This window comes from Engraulis encrasicolus, chromosome 4 (assembly GCF_034702125.1).
Source record: "Engraulis encrasicolus isolate BLACKSEA-1 chromosome 4, IST_EnEncr_1.0, whole genome shotgun sequence".
Classification (NCBI taxonomy): Eukaryota; Metazoa; Chordata; class Actinopteri; order Clupeiformes; family Engraulidae; genus Engraulis; species Engraulis encrasicolus.
In genome coordinates, this window is record NC_085860.1 from 27,820,624 (window position 1) to 27,838,000 (window position 17,377).

General features: G+C 40.9%; 1 long non-coding RNA gene across 1 annotated transcript; it reads right to left on the minus strand.

The window, feature by feature from the left end:
* Positions 1-12,030: 12,030 nt before the first annotated feature.
* LOC134447570 (uncharacterized) lies at positions 12,031-14,936 on the minus strand. The gene is made up of 3 exons (XR_010034612.1): positions 14,843-14,936; positions 13,943-14,053; positions 12,031-13,213 (listed from the first exon to the last, which is right to left on the minus strand). It is a non-coding gene; the product is annotated as an uncharacterized LOC134447570 (long non-coding RNA).
* Between the last annotated feature and the right edge of the window lie 2,441 nt (positions 14,937-17,377).

Here is a 17,377-nt window from a genome sequence, read left to right on the forward strand (position 1 = left end):
GCCGCATTTTCCCCGCAAATTTTCCCCTTTGTCCCCTTCAACATTCTGTGGAGTTTATTGATTTATATTTTCGTCAAAAAAAATAAAAATGTGACTACAATACCACCGGAGACGAAAACCAATAGGAAGCATTTTTGTTAATATGTCACTGAAACATTGAAAAAGAATTGCCTGCTATTTCGCAAGTCGCGACCCTCATCTCAGCTGCTCCGCGTCTCTGTCCTCCCCTCCCTCGCACATAAACTCAGGCGTCGGTGCTGCACACCCGTGACCTTTTTTTAACAGCAGTAGTACTTTTCAGTGGAATCCTGGCTGGAAAAGTATTGCTGCCCATTTATCCATGACGAAGAAGTGTGCAGTCATGAAATAGTGGCGGTGCTGTCGCACAGTAGCAAACATCTTACGTTAGGCTACATTTTTGCGCAACCACTCTCCCCTGTCGCTTTCATGAGCATGCTACCCGACGGTCGTTGTCTGATCTTTTTTCAATGTTCGCTAATGTTTGTAATTTAAGGGTCTATGTCTATGCGTAGGCACAAGCCTTCTGATAACTATCAGTGCCGATCGCAAAGGATTCGGAAGTGTGGAGTTTTGCAACTTGTTTCAGTCAAGGACACCGAGATAAGGTGACTGTGTTATTGCAATACTGCGAATCCATGCAGCCATGCACACAACCATGTCAACGAGAGCGTGTATGCCATCACAACTTTGCATCAAGCAAATAATATGCAACAGCTTGCAATACGAGCACAAGAGAGAGAGAGAGAGAGAGAGAGAGAGAGAGAGAGAGAGAGACGCGTCTTCCAACAGGTGACATTGTAACGCTTGCATACAGTAACCTGGCTACTGTACCCCGCGACGCTCTTCATTAGCCTACTGGTAGGCTACTGTATACCCACAAGTATTTTTTCATAACGCGCAGTCCCGTTTTCCCCCGAAGTCGTTCTAAAATATCGACAGAGATTTATGAGTGTCGCGGCCATGATTTTTTTTACACATTGGACGCACTGGCTTATAAGACGCTCTGGCAGTTTTTGACAATATTTTATGATTACAATATGTCATTTTAATCATTGATTCCCCCAAATTGTGTTATAGTTTGACAATATTATAGAGAAGTGTAGACAAGATGAAATTAATGTAATATTTTAGCTGACTAAAATTATTTTAGATTTCGTTGACTAAAATTGTATGAATTTTAGTCGACTAAAACTAGACTAAAATAAAAATTATTTAGATGACTAAATTTTGACTAAAACTAAAATTACATTTTCGTCAAGAGACTAAAACTAAAACTAAATTTAAAAATCCTGTCAAAATTAACACTGCCAGAAAGGGGCGCAAAATCTTTGCAAAAAATTAGAAAATGCCGCCACAAAATCAGACATTTTGACCGCAAAAATCACAAAATCCCAGTGCAAAATCCTGGAGGGACTGGGTAAAGAAAAAAAACGATATAAAATCTGTGGCTAGTGGAATACCTGAATGGCTAGTGACTCGGGAAAACCACTAGCCGCAGTGGCCGGTGGGTGAAAAAGTTAATGTCAAGCCCTGATGTGCGCACACATATGCGCGCACGTGCTCACACGCTCACGCTCACGCTCACACACACACACACACACACACACACGCACACACACACACACACACACACACACACACACACACACATGCAGAGGTGCTTTCCACAGGCCCTTCCCATCCACCTGCTGCTGCATACCAGACAGGATGATAGTCAGATACATTCTTGTCACACCCTAACCTAAGGCCAGGGGCGGATTAATGCATAGGCTAGATATGGCTGAGGCCTAGGGGCCCCCACCTGCCAGGGGGCCCCTGATTGGCCAAAAGTGAAAAAAGTTGCAGAATTGTGACAAGATGCAATATTGAAAAAATCATCTGTCGTGTTGACTACAGTTGGTAGACATACCAGTATTATCCTTAATTCAATTGAAATGAAATCAATAGAGAATGTTTTGGTATTTGCTATTGGAACAGAAACGAAACTAGAAACTTCAGATCTTTTTTTCCAAAACAGAAACATTAATTTAGTGGTGAGTGAAAAAAAGTTGCTGTTGTTCAGTAGCCTACTGCCTTTACCAAAGCATGCATGTGGGCGCACACGCACACGCACACGCACACGCACACGCACACACACACACGCACACACGCACGCACAAAACACTCTATCATCTCAAACACTTATGGGTAATGCTCCTTCTATATGAGACATGTTTGTGGTTTAATGCATCTCTCTCACACACCAAAACCCACTTTTTTTCCCTTTCGCTTATAATTCTGATATTCATATTGTATGATGAATATCCATTGTACATACTGTCGCCTCACCTTAGGAAGGTGTGCACGTATTTTTGTTTTTTTTGTTGTTGTTTTCAGTTCATTGCTGAATTGCAATCATCAGAAAGCCATACGTTTTGTGGACTCTTTTGGTGACAAATGTGATAGGCAACAGTTCCACAACCCCTGATCCCTGATGTATTGCATTTTTTGAGTTGCATTGAAATTGCATCACATAAGATTGCTTATATGCGGCTCTCATGTCTTTAAGACACAGCGTTACAAATGTGCTGTACCAGACTGGCAATGACCATACTAATGAGTAATGACCCTGTGTTATGTTATCGTTTTGAAGTACTATGGTACTTAACTTTTCAATGACTATTACAGTGTGCCACTGGAGGTGGCATTAAGGGGTTAACACCACCGCTCAGCTCTCACTCACACATGCAAAGACAGAAGACAAGAGTCCACAGACAAATTTTAATGTAGTTTATTGTGTTTGAGTGTGTGTGCGTGTGTGTGTNTGTGTGTGTGTGTGTGTGAGAGTGTAAGAGTGTGTGTGCGTGTGTGCATATGGGAATTTTACCTTGTGGCCCTGGCAGACATGTCATTCACATCTACAGACAGTATTGGATAACCTGATTTACATCATCTGGCTGCGTTCAGCTACGTCACGCGGGGGCGTTCAGATGGCAAGAGTCAGGTAAAGTATTGGAAGCCTGCAAGTGGCATCGCAGCTACTACAGCATGTTGATCACTGTTACTGTTCAATATCGATTTTTCTAATCGATATCAGTATCACAGCACACAAAATTCCATGTAATCATGTAAGGAACAAGAAGTGACAAACTCTGATACAGTGACTGCTAACAGCGCTGAACAATGGCATGCAGGTTACCAGCAAGCATTAAGATTCTGAATGATATACCATGTCAGGCTCCCTCCACACAACCAAGTTGAAGAGCTCAGCTGTCTAGATGCAAATGCTTTAGTAAGAAAGTAATATTACAAAAATACTAAGCACAATTTACTTAGCATGCTTTCTCTCTCTCTTGCAAAGGCAACACTCTGTATGAGGTTTCTCATGAGAGACACACAAAGAGAGAGAAACCATAGGCACACATCTGGCCTGATGTTTTTCAGTGCGTTTGGCACTAGCTTTTTACAGAGACATCACAGTCAGTATGTATGGTACGTATACATGCACTTAGAGAAATTGTTCTTTCATTTTTCGTGCCAACAAGGGAGACACTCATCCTGTGTAGACGGTCATCTTGAGCCGTTTTTCAGCAGACGTTGAGCTGTTTTTCAGCAGACATTGAGCCGTTTTTTCAGCAGACGTTGAGCTGTTTTTCAGCAGACATTGAGCCGTTTTTCAGCAGACGTTGAGCTGTTTTTCAGCAGACGTTGAGCTGTTTTTCAGCAGACGTTGAGCTGTTTTTCAGCAGACGTTGAGCCGTTTTTCAGCAGACATTGAGACGTTTTTCAGCAGACGGTCATCTTGAGCCGTTTCTCAGGAGAGAGTCAGTTAAAAGCTATAGGCACAACTCTGGCCAGCCTTTTCTGTTTCCTCCATTTCTTTCAGAAAGATTTCCCGCTTTGTATAGGTTACGTTGACCGTCTTCGCTCTGATTTTTTTCGGGAGACATTTTTTTGCAAAGAGTTTACAGCACCTCAGAATCTTTGCTCTCCATATGTTGTCCTTTACATCTATTGGCCTTGCTCTTCTACCCACTGACCTCTGTAAGGAAAAGAAAGGAGGAGACATCAGCAGCCATATAGGAAGAAGACCGTCACCTAAAGTATGTCTATGTCTGGGAAAGTCAGAAACATAATTTAAATTCTTTGTATGACCAGTGCATGTAAAAAATATTGACAATAAAGCCGACTTGGCTTGAATTTATCTTCAGCAAAGTTGAAATTTTATAACAAATATACCAGGGGCAGACATCCTGGGTTCAGACCGTAAAAACCATGACACATAATTAATTTACATACGAGTGATTCTCTAATTCGCCTACACTTTTAAGTCCGTGGATTTTATTTGGCAATTCCACTAACTATTAACTGCATCCAATGATGTTTTGGACATTAGAAAACATTTATCTTTCATATAATACAGAAAGTGTAGACATAGCATTATTTCCCTCAGCAAGAATGAATATTTAATACTGGTTTTGGGCGTTTTCATGCCGTCCTGTTTTCCAAATGTCAGATTCAGTCTTCATATTAGCATGTAAAGAAACTTGTTTTGCCCAAGATGATTGCAAATGTTGATTCAAAGTAATCATCACAATATGACAAAACTGTCAGAAAGACCACTGTCCTTTCCATTATACATGAAATTTGCCATTTTGTGTGTGTCCACGAAACCTATGTTAACCGTGTCACGGTCTGAAACCTCCTCCATAAATCAGTAATGGTTTGGTCTTAGGCCATACGAATAACATCACGTGATGTCATAACCTCTTTGGCAGGATACAGGAAGACTTTTTGGTAAATTTTGAGCTCCATCCTTCCATAATTTAATCCATTCTTTTTCATGTTCTCATAGCGGGAAAATTGCCTGTCAACAGTGTTATCAACATATTCATAAGAATCTGAATTAGAAATCACATGTAGAAAAACACAGATAAAGCATACAGATACATGAATTGATTAAGGTGTTGTGGTGGAACTTCTGAGGTGCTCAGTTAGCACAACACCATAAAAATGGCTGAAATGTCAACGGTGTTACCGTCAATGGTGTTACAATTAAGTATGACAGTCAGGGTTGCCAGATGAGGCTGATGATTTCCAGCCCAAAAAATGATCAAAATCCGCCCTAAGAACCCGCCCAATTCTATTGATTTATATGGCAGTGGGAAGGTTTTTCTGATAGATGCCATTTTTGCCCGCACACGGCCATCCTAAGCAGCCCAATTGGGCGGGAACCAGCCCAATCTGGCAACACTGATGACAGTTGAGGAGGAGTATGTTTTTGCCAATTTATATCCATATTGACAGACAAACAAACAAAATAATTTGTGTTCTAGGGAGATGGGTTTGTCTGCTCTGTTTTTTTCTCCTAAAAAAGTGCCGACTTGTTCCCCTGCACTGTTGACCGTAACACAGTTGAGTAACACTGTTGACTGTTTTGAAAGTGTTTTTGCGCTATTGATCCCTTATGTGTTGGAAAAATCCTATGAACATACACTAGGGATTATCTCTGGAGAAGGAAGTCTTGTGTAAGGAGGGTGACTATATTCAAATCAGACGTTACAGGGATTTATGATGAAAAATGTGTCAGTATGTATCACAGTGACTCATAAAATCCTACTTATGAAGCTCAACAATCACATTTTCTATATCAGTTGCACAGATTAATGACAACATTACTGCTAAGGGACATAAGCACTTTCAAACATATATTGTTTCAACTCTGTAGTATTTTTATATATGTTTGAAATGACATAGTATTTGTCCATAACACTGTTGACAAAATAATTAAGCAAATGTTCGCTTTCATTAGAGTATTTATCAAATGATTTAAGATTAAGCTTGGCAATTTGTTTGTTTGGAAACTTAAATATATACACTATGTAAACATCTAGGTCATTTAGTTGAAAAAAAATACTGATAATTGACATTTTGCTTTTGCCAAAAGTGTAGGGGAATCGTAGAATCACTCATACATTGTCATTACACTTTAAACTTGATTTCTGTTGTTAGGCTATATGGCTTATTATGAACTGGTGCATAAGCCCACCGTTAAAGGCTACAGCGGCCCACCCTTGGGAGCGGTTTTCCACCCATCAGCATCACCATCATCAGTCATCTCATCTTCCTCAGCATCGTCATCCTCTTCTTCCGCCGCCTGTACAAAGAGAGGTAAGGCAAAGAAACAACTTTACTGAAATTGGAATTAAAAGAAAAAAGAAGAAGAAGAAGAAGAAAGAAAAGAAAAACAAATGAAACCACTCAATTATTTTTGAGTCAGTGAATGTGCTCGGTAAACTGCTCGGGGCAATAGAACAATTAATCCTCTTTCACACTGTTGGGGACGTTCCTCATTCAAGTAGCCTAATAATGACTTGGTTGCCGTACGGGAGGCAAATCTTTTTGGATCAATGAATAGACATGGGAAAGACACAAAGTGCCTGCAACTTGTTTAGCCAGCCTAAACATCTCGTCACATCCTGGATTCCTGAATCCCTATCACTTTCCAAGAACATTCTTGCTGAAAGGTAGGTATTCTTTAGGGTTCATTTTAAAATTCTCAGTAAGAGTTGGAAATAGGCTACATAGTCAGTGGGTCAGGTCACCAAGTAGAATCATCAGACGTCATGAAGACTTTTAATATTGTAGGCAATTAAATATTTGTAATTACAACGGTATCTGATGTGTGTCACACACAAGCAGCATTTTACCCATAACAGACGCCATAGCCTATCACAGACCACTGCATGTCCCTTCGACAGAAACACCAATACAGCAGTCTAGGCTACAGCGTCTTTGTACATTGCTATTAAAACAGTTGTCCCAGGCCCAGGGACAGAGGGGGCCCAGAATTAGGTCCTCATTACATTGTATGTATTGGGTGGGGGGGGGGGTCCCTTTCAGATGACTTTGTCCCGGGCCCAGCCAAAGCTGTCAGGGGCCCTGCATGCACACACACACACACACACACACACACACACACACACACACACACACACACACACACACACACACACACACACATACACACACACACACACACACACACACACACACACACACACACACACAAACACACACACACACACACACTTTGCTTAACCGATGACGTATGTATTTCATTCTATTCTTGGGTTTGTTTTTAGAAACTTTCCTTGCCAGTGTGCCCTGTGTCAGGTGAGGTGCTTTCCTGAGAATTCCCCGCTCACCTGCTCCATGGGCAGGGCAACAAGAGATATGCTTTTTGTTTGAACCGGTGTGAACCAGAACAAAAGCAAAAACAAAACATTTGCTTATATATACAGACCATTGAAAATATTTGGGCAAGGTTATAGTAGCCTATTTAGTGACTTTAATGAACAATAACTAGGCCTGTAATTTAATAACTAGTCAATTGTCATATCTCTCCAGTTCTTACCATATGCAAAATCATCACACACATCCTTGTACACACAGTCCTTCCACAAATCACACTCACAAAGTCTTACTTTCAGACAAATGTGTGTCGTCAGTCACACACACACATACACACACAATAACTAGGCCTGTAATTTAATAACTAGTCAATTGTCATATCTCTCCAGTTCTTACCATATGCAAAATCATCACACACATCCTTGTACACACAGTCCTTCCACAAATCACACTCACAAAGTCTTACTTTCAGACAAATGTGTGTCGTCAGTCACACACACACATACACACACAAACACAAAAACTATTTTATTACAATATTGCTATTGTTATCTTATTGATAAAGATAGGTCAACATAATGATGAGTGTTATTATCACATTATGAAAAGTGCCACTGACATGCTCAATTTACAATTCTCAAACTTTTTAAAACAAATGCCACCTTGACTTCATCATAAGCCTCCTAACGCCCCCCTGACCTCATCATAAGCCTGCCAATGCCCACCTTAGTATTGAAAATAAAATAGCCAATGCTCCCCAATGGGAACTAAGCCCCGCCCCACCCCAGTTGTATCCTTCTCAACACCCCCCCTAGGGTTCCCCAAAGCCCCCTGGGCGCACGCACACACGCACGCACACACGCACACACGCGCACGCGCACACACACACACACACACACACACACACACACACACACACACACACACACACACACACACACACACACACACACACACACACACACACACACACACACACACACACACACTTTACAAAGCTGCATCAGGCATCACCACTCATGTATAGAATGTGTATGAGTGGTTGTTTACGGCACATGGGCTACTATTTAAAAGGGGTCAATTACTTTCCACATATAAGATTTGTGTAGCTATGCGCGTTTTGTATGTATTTTTCTAATGGTTCCATGACTAGGGCTGTTTGACCACTCAGCTCTCCCTCACTCACACCACACCTGGCAAAGATAATGATGATACTTCTAAAAGTGGAGAAAATGCGCTCACACTATCGCCTAAATAGGCTACTTAACAATTCTTAACTGGGTGCTGAATCCTTCAAAGACTTGAATGAATAAATGAAGCGAAGGACAGCACTCTTGAAATTTCTTCTTTGTTTATTTGCCCACGAACGTTTCGGGCAGAGCCCTTCTTCAGTGCGTAATGGCGTTTGCACCCATGGTAGGTGTGCCCTAACTGTGACCCCAAGATTGACACCCAAACCAAGTTACATATTACTTCCCCTAGGGGGAGTGAAATCAAACCACAATGTGTTACAAAATCTGATACCTAATGTCCCAGAATGGAAAGGCAAAATTAAATGCATAGCCTAAATAATTTCTCATAATTGAAAAACAAAAACAAAAAACTTCATCATAAAGATAATTATTTGGAGAAGGCTACATAATGCCATTCTTCTAACCGAAAAAAGTCATAATATTTTACCCCTATTTACAAAATATTTACAAAACATCTTACACAAACACATCAAAACAAATACAAAGATAATGATGAGCATTATTATTACACTACCACTGCCACTAACCTAATGAAACTGACCTCTATTTACATGGACATATACCTATTGTTACCACTAGGTGGTGTGATGATTAATAATAAGATATTGATCAAAACAGTTACATAATGAGTAGTCTGAAACCAAACCTAATAGATTATTACTATGCTGCATATTTTTGTTGTGACATGACCTGACAAATGACAGGTAAGCAGTTGTGGAGGTCAGATGAACCTAATCGGATTACCCTACATCAGTGTTTCTAAACGTGTACCACTATAGGGGTACGCAAGCACACCTCAGGGGGTACGCGGAAAAATGTAGTAATAACAAATGAGTAGTCACATTGGAATAGCGGAACAGAGCATGAATGAGGGCGAGGGGGGACTCATCATGAAAAAAATTGCTAAGGGGGTACGCAGGACAAAAAAGATTGGGAAGCACTGCCCTACATGAAAACACTGTAATTGTTTGCATATTTCCTATAAACAAATCGTATCTACAATAAGCATAAGCCATGATATATAGACAGCAATAACAACATAGACAAGTACATGAGGACACATAAGACTTCAATTGCTATTATAATTATACTAGTATATTATGCTGTAAATCTCTCACCATGATGAAATTAGGTCCAACAAGGACCAAATCTGCAAGGCAAATAGAGGAGAACTGACGGTGACACTGGAGAGAGCTGAATTTAAGGCTCTCACACACTCTTAACTCCACCCCTACTCACTCTACATCCACACACCCCTGAACTTTGTACTTTAAACTGAACGTTTTTTTCTGATGGTTTTTTTCATGTTTTTACCTCTTTCGCTTTTCTTTTCAATCCTTTTACAGTTGTTTTGTCCTCCACGTATATCGTTCTTTGCTTTTGTTTTAGTGAAACACATTTAATTTCCTGTGTGTGTATGAAATGTCTCATGCCACTACGCACATGTGAAGTTGTCAGTGTCCTGCCTTGTGTCCATATTTACGCTTGTCTAAAAAGTGAGGTGTGTTCCAGGACATCTGCTCACTCACTTGCAATACACTAGAGGGCAGTGTTTTTTTCTTGTTTGAACTTGTTTGAACTACTAGAGGGAAAACGAAAGCTATTGTGCAATAGAAACGAAACCAGAAACTTAAAAAAAAGGCTATGATCTAAAAACAGAAACGATTAAAAAAAAAAAAAAAGATTTGTAACGTCTTCTGAAATGTTCTTCCTGTGTGTGTTGACATTATACAGGCAGCTGCATTTGAAAGCTATGAGTTTTTCGCAATGATGCGATTGTAACGATGCATTCTGCACCAGTATTGTTATACCTTACTGTAGCTAACACTACAGTGTGAGAGCTCAAGTTTCAGATAGTTTCTTTACAAATCTCTGAGAAGAAGAATGTCCTTTGGTCCTTCCAAGTTTCAATGATTATTGTCATGTGTCCTGTATGTTTTTGTCATGAGTCTAAGTAGGCCTTCACAATGCAAATGGATCAGTTACACAAACTTGTGTGCACAAAAAGAGAATTTCATCACCTTTACAAACGAAAACTCGGAAAAACGAATTAGCACTTCTCTCTGGATAGAGAAAGATAGAAAGAAGTAGGCCTACTTAATGTGTATAGACAAACAAACAAAGAAGCACCTTTACACTTTCACCATAAACCATCATACACCCAGAGACTCACACACACACACACACACACACACACACACACACACACACACACACACACACACACACACACACACACACACACACACACACACACACACACACACACACACACACACACACACACACACACACACACACACACACACACACACACACACACACCCTGACACACACACACACACACACACACACACACACACACACACACACACACACGCACATACACACACACGCACACACGCACACACACACACACACACACACACACACACACACACACACACACACACACACACACACACACACAGAAACACAGTATGGTGATGTGATGTGAAGTTTAGGCAGGGGCAAGAAGGTTGGCCACCGTGGCACTCACTGACTCCTTGGCCACGTAACCAAGTAAACTACAACCAATGACAAGATCTGACCCGACCCGGCAGACCCAACAGTCACACAGACACACCAACAGTGACAGGAGTTACATGCAGAGTATTGCGGTTCCAAATGGAACATTCTCAGTATTCGTTCCAAAACAAGTCCTAAACAAGTCCTAAAACAGCTCCTTCAGAGAACTTTTAGGGCTTCATCCAGCGGCAAAGTGGAGGTTCTTTGTGGAACTTTTCAGTCATAGAAGGTATCTTCATTGTTGATCAGATGCTATTGTAGTGTTTGTGTAGAGCAGCTTCTATTTGAAGAGTCCTTTATAAAATACATACATTGTTGGTTGAAGTGTCCTCAGTAGGACTTAATGATCCTACAGGGGAGATAGGAGACTGCCAGAGAGAGCAGAGAGAGAGAGGTTCCATTGTGTGTGTGCGTGTGTGCGTGTGGTTGGGTGTGTGTGTGTGCGGGTGTGTGTGTGTGTGTTTAACCTTTAATTGTTATGTGCTTTACAGAGAAACGAAACCACTGAGAGGGCATAGCACATGATACAACAAGAATCATCTGAGTCAGCAGAGTCTGAGATACTACTGAATACTGATACTACTGATACTACTGCTTGTGGTTGATGTGTTAGGCCTACATACACGCATCACATACAGCATATCATCAATGCTTGTTCCATCGATTTGATCTTTTGCCGTCACTTTCGCTGTTTAGAGACTTTGTTCTGTACATACAGATATTGAACTTGGGCCCTACAATTCTTATATGGTGGCAAATATAGGCCTACATTTAAATCTGGCCTTATTCTTCGTTTTCCTCATAGAATATACATGGGCACAATGAGTGGTTATTTCCGGCACATATTTTAAAGGATCCAATTCCACAAAATGTGTATAGGCCAACCTGCACAGCTATGTACGTTTTCCATGTCTTTTTCTAATGGTTCCCTAACTAGGGCTCTGTGCTCATTGTTCTGTCAGACCACTCAGCTCTCACTCACACACATTTAAAGACAGAAGACAAGAGTCCAGACTTCAAGTTCTCTGTGTTGTTTATTTTGTATTATGGGGAGTTACTGTGTGGCCCTAGCAGACGTTCAACATCCCACAGACACTTGGAGCAGCCTCCAAATAGCATTATGGCTAGTTACTTTAGTATGTAGATCACAGTCAACAGTTGAGCTAAGTCCACTTAAAATACAGTAGATAGATAAACAGACTGCCATAACTGTTGTGTCAGTTAGTATGTAGATGATGACCAAGGCTATGATATAGTGACGCTACAATGCTCACACTACAATACTCGGCTGCCCAGTTTGGGCACGTTCAACCGCTGTTCACTGTGATACACAACAGGGTGCTCAGTGCTTCGGTTGAATTACACATGTTTCAGTCGTTTCATACGTCATGTTGAACACGGCCACTGACTCTACAAGGCCTCACATGGTCAAAGCATGTGGGCAGCAACTATTGGCATGCCATATAAAATGTAGTCTGCGTCATGTTAGGGTCCCCTCCACACAACCAAGTAGAAAAGATCCACCAACAGGGACAAGGGCTTTGGTAAGTATAAAATAATACTAACTAGTTACTATATTACTAGTGGTCAATGTGTGCTTTTATGCAGTAGGCTATTGTAAGCATATAGCACACTTTACAGACTCGCCAAGGGTCTGCCATCAGCCAATCTGAAATCTGGCTGTGTGTCTTCATGTGTGCGCTCAGTATCTCCCGGCCAGGAAGGCGGCACTTTTCGAGAAACTCTCATAGACTTTTGGCTATAACCTGGGTTCCTCTCAAAGCTTGAAGACTTGAGGACCCATTCTGTACCGCGTCACAGGTACTATGGCCGGGACCAGGCTAGTGCAGTTTCTCTGGAGGGACACATGCAGTGAAAAAGCTGTCCACGGATACCACAGATATCTGTACAATATCTATGACAAATCAAGTCCAGTCCTTTTTCTGCACCTCCATTTGTTTGCTGTTTCACAGACATACAGGCCTACATGTATACAGTATAGACTATAAGCCTTTACTGTTACATCTACATGTCTATGATTTTAGCAGTAGAGAGGGACCAGCTGCTCTCTGCTCCCTGGAGTTTCAATCTTTGGGCAAGGTCGGTACAGCATCCCAGAATCCTTTGCCTCTCCAGGGTAAGGTGGTGTCTGTTCTTGTCCCCATTGGCGTCACTCCTCTGCTTAGCTCCACTGGCCTCTGTGACCAAAAGAAGGAGGGCCAAAAACAGCAGGAGGAAGTTTACATGGAGTTAGTTGGAAGATGAATGAGGAATGTTAGGCTACTACCCATCATCACCACCCCCGTTCCCATACCCCATTTTAGACCTGTTCACAAGCCAAGCATTGCTTAACAGATGATGGATTTTCATGAATATTAATTTTCACCATTTCGGCCTCTTTAATGCCCAGCCTTTTCAGAAGGGTTTGATTTATATTACATTAACTTACTACATTACACTGAGCTGACTTTATCCAACACGGCTTTAAGTTATTTACAGGGCATTGGTTACAGTCCTTGGAGAAATGTGGGGCTATGTGCCTTGCTCACGGATGTAGTGTGGTAGGGGTGGGATTCGAACCTGCAACACGCTAATCTTAAGACCTAACCATTAGACCACACCTCCCCTTTATTTGCACCCCTGATTTATCAGTTAGACATAAGTGAGTATTCCTACGAACAAGGTCAAGATTTCTTTTTTACACTGACTTGTATATCATGATACTGTATCATTGATTTTTTTTCAAAGAAGAGGATACAACATTCAACATAACATACACAACATCAGTGCCCAGTTTCATTTCAACGAAGCTAGGTAATACAGTAGTTGAACATATAAATAAAAATTATTGTTATTATGGTTAATGATTTATTTAAGTTTCACTTCTTTTGTGGAATGCCTTGTTATTAAGTGATGCACAAGCCTACCGTTAAAGGTGACAGTGGTCCACCCCTGGGAGCGGCTCCTCACCCAGCACCATCTTCATCTTCTTCATCATCATAATCTTCTTCATCATCATTGTCCTCCTCCTCAGTTGCCTGAACAGAAGGGTATGGGAATTGAAATCATAGTTTGAAATCATATTTTGGGCTTGACAGAGGACAATATAAGGAGATGTTTGTCAGGAAGACCTGCCATCAATGATAACACACATTGAGACGATAATACATATTTATACCACTAGATGGCGTAATGATTATTATTAATAAGATATTGATCAGAACAGCAGTTACATACTGACTATAGTCTGAAACCAAACATAATAGATTATTACTATGCATTTTTGTTTCAAATGACAGGTAAGCAGTAGTGGAGGTCAGATACTAATTTTATTTATTTATTTATTTATTTATTTATTTATTTATTTATTTATTTACGGGGAGTGCCTCTTGAGATGTGACATCTCATTTTCAATAGGGTCCCCTTACATCTGGACAATTCAAACAATACAAGACAATACATTACAGCACTATACATTCACTCACATTCACACACGTTCAATCCACAGCCTCCTCGCCCCCCCTCCCCCAAAACCCCCTTAATACTGTGTTCTTTGTAATAGATAGGACAAGTGCATTGCGTATAGGCAGTAAAATAGATACTAAAAAATAAAAATAAAACGTAAAAAATAATCGGATTACCCTACATGAAAACATTTATTTTGCATATTTAGGCCTACAAACAAATTGTAGACCTATCTATAATAAGCATAAGTCATGATATATAGACAGCAATAACAACATAGACAAGTACATGAGGACAAATATAAGACTTCAATTGCTATTGTAATTAGCCCTATATATTAGGGTATGTTGTAAAACACTCACCATGATGAAATCAAGTCCAACAAGGACCCAAAACTGCAAGGCAAGTAGAGGAGAACTAACGGTGAGACTGGAGAGAGCTGAATTTAAGGCTGTCACTTAACTCCACCCCTACACAGTCTACATCCACACACCCCTGAACTTTGTACTTTAAACTGAAAGTTTTCTCTGATGGTTTGTTCATGTTTTTACCTCTTTCGCTTTTCTTTTCAATCCTTTTACAGTAGTTTTGTCCTCTATGTACATAGCTCTTTGCTTTTATTTTTGTGAAACACATTTAATTTCCTGTGTGTGTATACTACACACATGAGAAGTTTTCAGTGTTCTGCCTTGTGTCCTTATTTGCACTTGTGTGAGGTGTGTTCCAGGACATCTGCTCACTCACTTGCAATACACTAGAGGGCAGTGTTTTTTTCTTGTTTGAACTTGTTTGAACTACTAGAGGGAAAACGAAAGCTATTGTGCAATAGAAACGAAACCAGAAACTTAAAAAAAAAATAGGCTATGATCCAAAAACAGAAACATGATGAAAAAAAATAATAAAAAGATTTGTAACGTCTTCTGAAATGTTCTTCCTGTGTGTGTTGACATTATACAGGCAGCTGCATTTGAAAGCTATGAGTCTTTCGCAATGATGCAATTGTAACGATGCATTCTGCACCAGTATTGTTATACCTTATTGTAGCTAACACTACAGTGTGAGAGCTCAGTTTCAGATTCTTTGCAAATCTCTAAGAAGAAGAATGTCCTTTGGTCTTTCCAATTTTCATTGATTATTGTCATGTCTCCCAAACTGGGGGTCGCATAGGTACTGAAGGGGGTTCACGGACAAAAGGGACTTGTATTCAATTGTATGGTTAATACATTTGCTGTCTGGTGGATTTTTAGCAATATTAGTGGACATTAGTGACCTATATATATGCAATTTTTTGTCCATTAATATTGTTAGATTTTCCATTAATAGTTTGTATGCAAATATTTCTAGAAATCCATTGCTACGATGGGTGGGGCGGTCCCAGAAATGTTCTTCAGTCCAAAAGGGGGTCCTTGCTGAAAAAGTTTGGGAACCACTGCCCTTCATGTTTTTGTCATGGGTCAGTTCTAGGTAGGCCTTCACAATGCAAATGGATCAGCCACAGAAACGTATATGTGCACAAAAAGAGAATTTCATCACCTTTACAAACAAAGACTCGGAAAAACGAATCTTTCTCTTTCCAGAGAGAAGTACTTAGTGTGTACAGACAAACAAACAAAGAAGAACCTTTGCACTTTCACCATAAACTATCACACACACACACACACACACACACACACACACACACACACACACACACACACACACACACACACACACACACACACACACACACACACACACACACGTACACACACTGAATGAAACTGTTCCTCCACATAGGGAAGTTTCATAAAGATGTCAACATTCTTCATGTAATATTTACGTATCTGGCAAAATGCCTGATGCAGCTTCGTAAAGTGCGTGTGTTTGTGTGTGTGTGTGTGTGTGTGTGTGTGTGTGTGTGTGTGTGTGTGTGTGTGTGTGTGTGTGTGTGTGTGTGTGTGTGTGTGTGTGTGTGTGTGTGTGTGTGTGTGTGTGCGCGTTTGTGTGTGTGTGCGTGTGTGTGTGTGTGTGTGTGTGTGTGTGTGTGTGTGTGTGTGTGTGTGTGTGTGTGTGTGTGCGTGTGTGCGTGTGTGCGTGTGTGTGTGTGTGTGTGTGTGTGTGTGTGTGTGTGTGTGTGCGTGTGTGTGTGCGTTTGTGTGTGTGTGCGTGTGTTTCTGTGTGTGTGTGTGTGTGTGTGTCAGGGTGTGTGTGTGTGGGGGGGGGGGGGTGTCAAGGAGTTCTGGTGTTTTCTGTGTAGATATCACACATTAATGGCACAGAGAGACTGTTCCACATGAGCTGTATATGAGATAGTCTTTATTCACACTGTACTACACAGGAGTGTTTCCCCGTGGCCTCACTGAACACCATCTGGCCTCGCCATCTTCTGCCCCTCCACACACACACAGAAACACAGTGTGGTGATGTAATGTGAAGTTTAGGCAGGGGCAAGAAGGTTGGCCACCATGGCACTCACTGACTCCTTGGCCACGTAACCAAGTAAACTACAACCAATGGCAAGATCTGACCCGACCCAACCCGACCCGACAGACCCAACAGTCACACAGACACAACAGTGACAGGAGTTACATGCAGAGTATTGCGGTTCCAAATGGAACATTCTCAGTATTCGTTTTAAAACAAGTCCTAAACAAGTCCTAAAACAGGTCCTTCAGATAACTTTTAGGGCTTCATCCAGCAGCAAAGTGGAGGTTCTTTGGGGAACTTTTCAGTCATAGAAGGTATCTTCATTGTTGATCAGATGCTACTGTAGTGTTTGTGTAGAGCAGCGTCTGCTGTTTGAAGAGTCCTTTATAGAATACAGTCCCAGGAAAAAGTTTGTACACCCTTTGAAATTTCTTACCTTTCTGTCAAAATTGGTCATAAAACATGGTCTGATCTTCCCGGAAATCACAAGA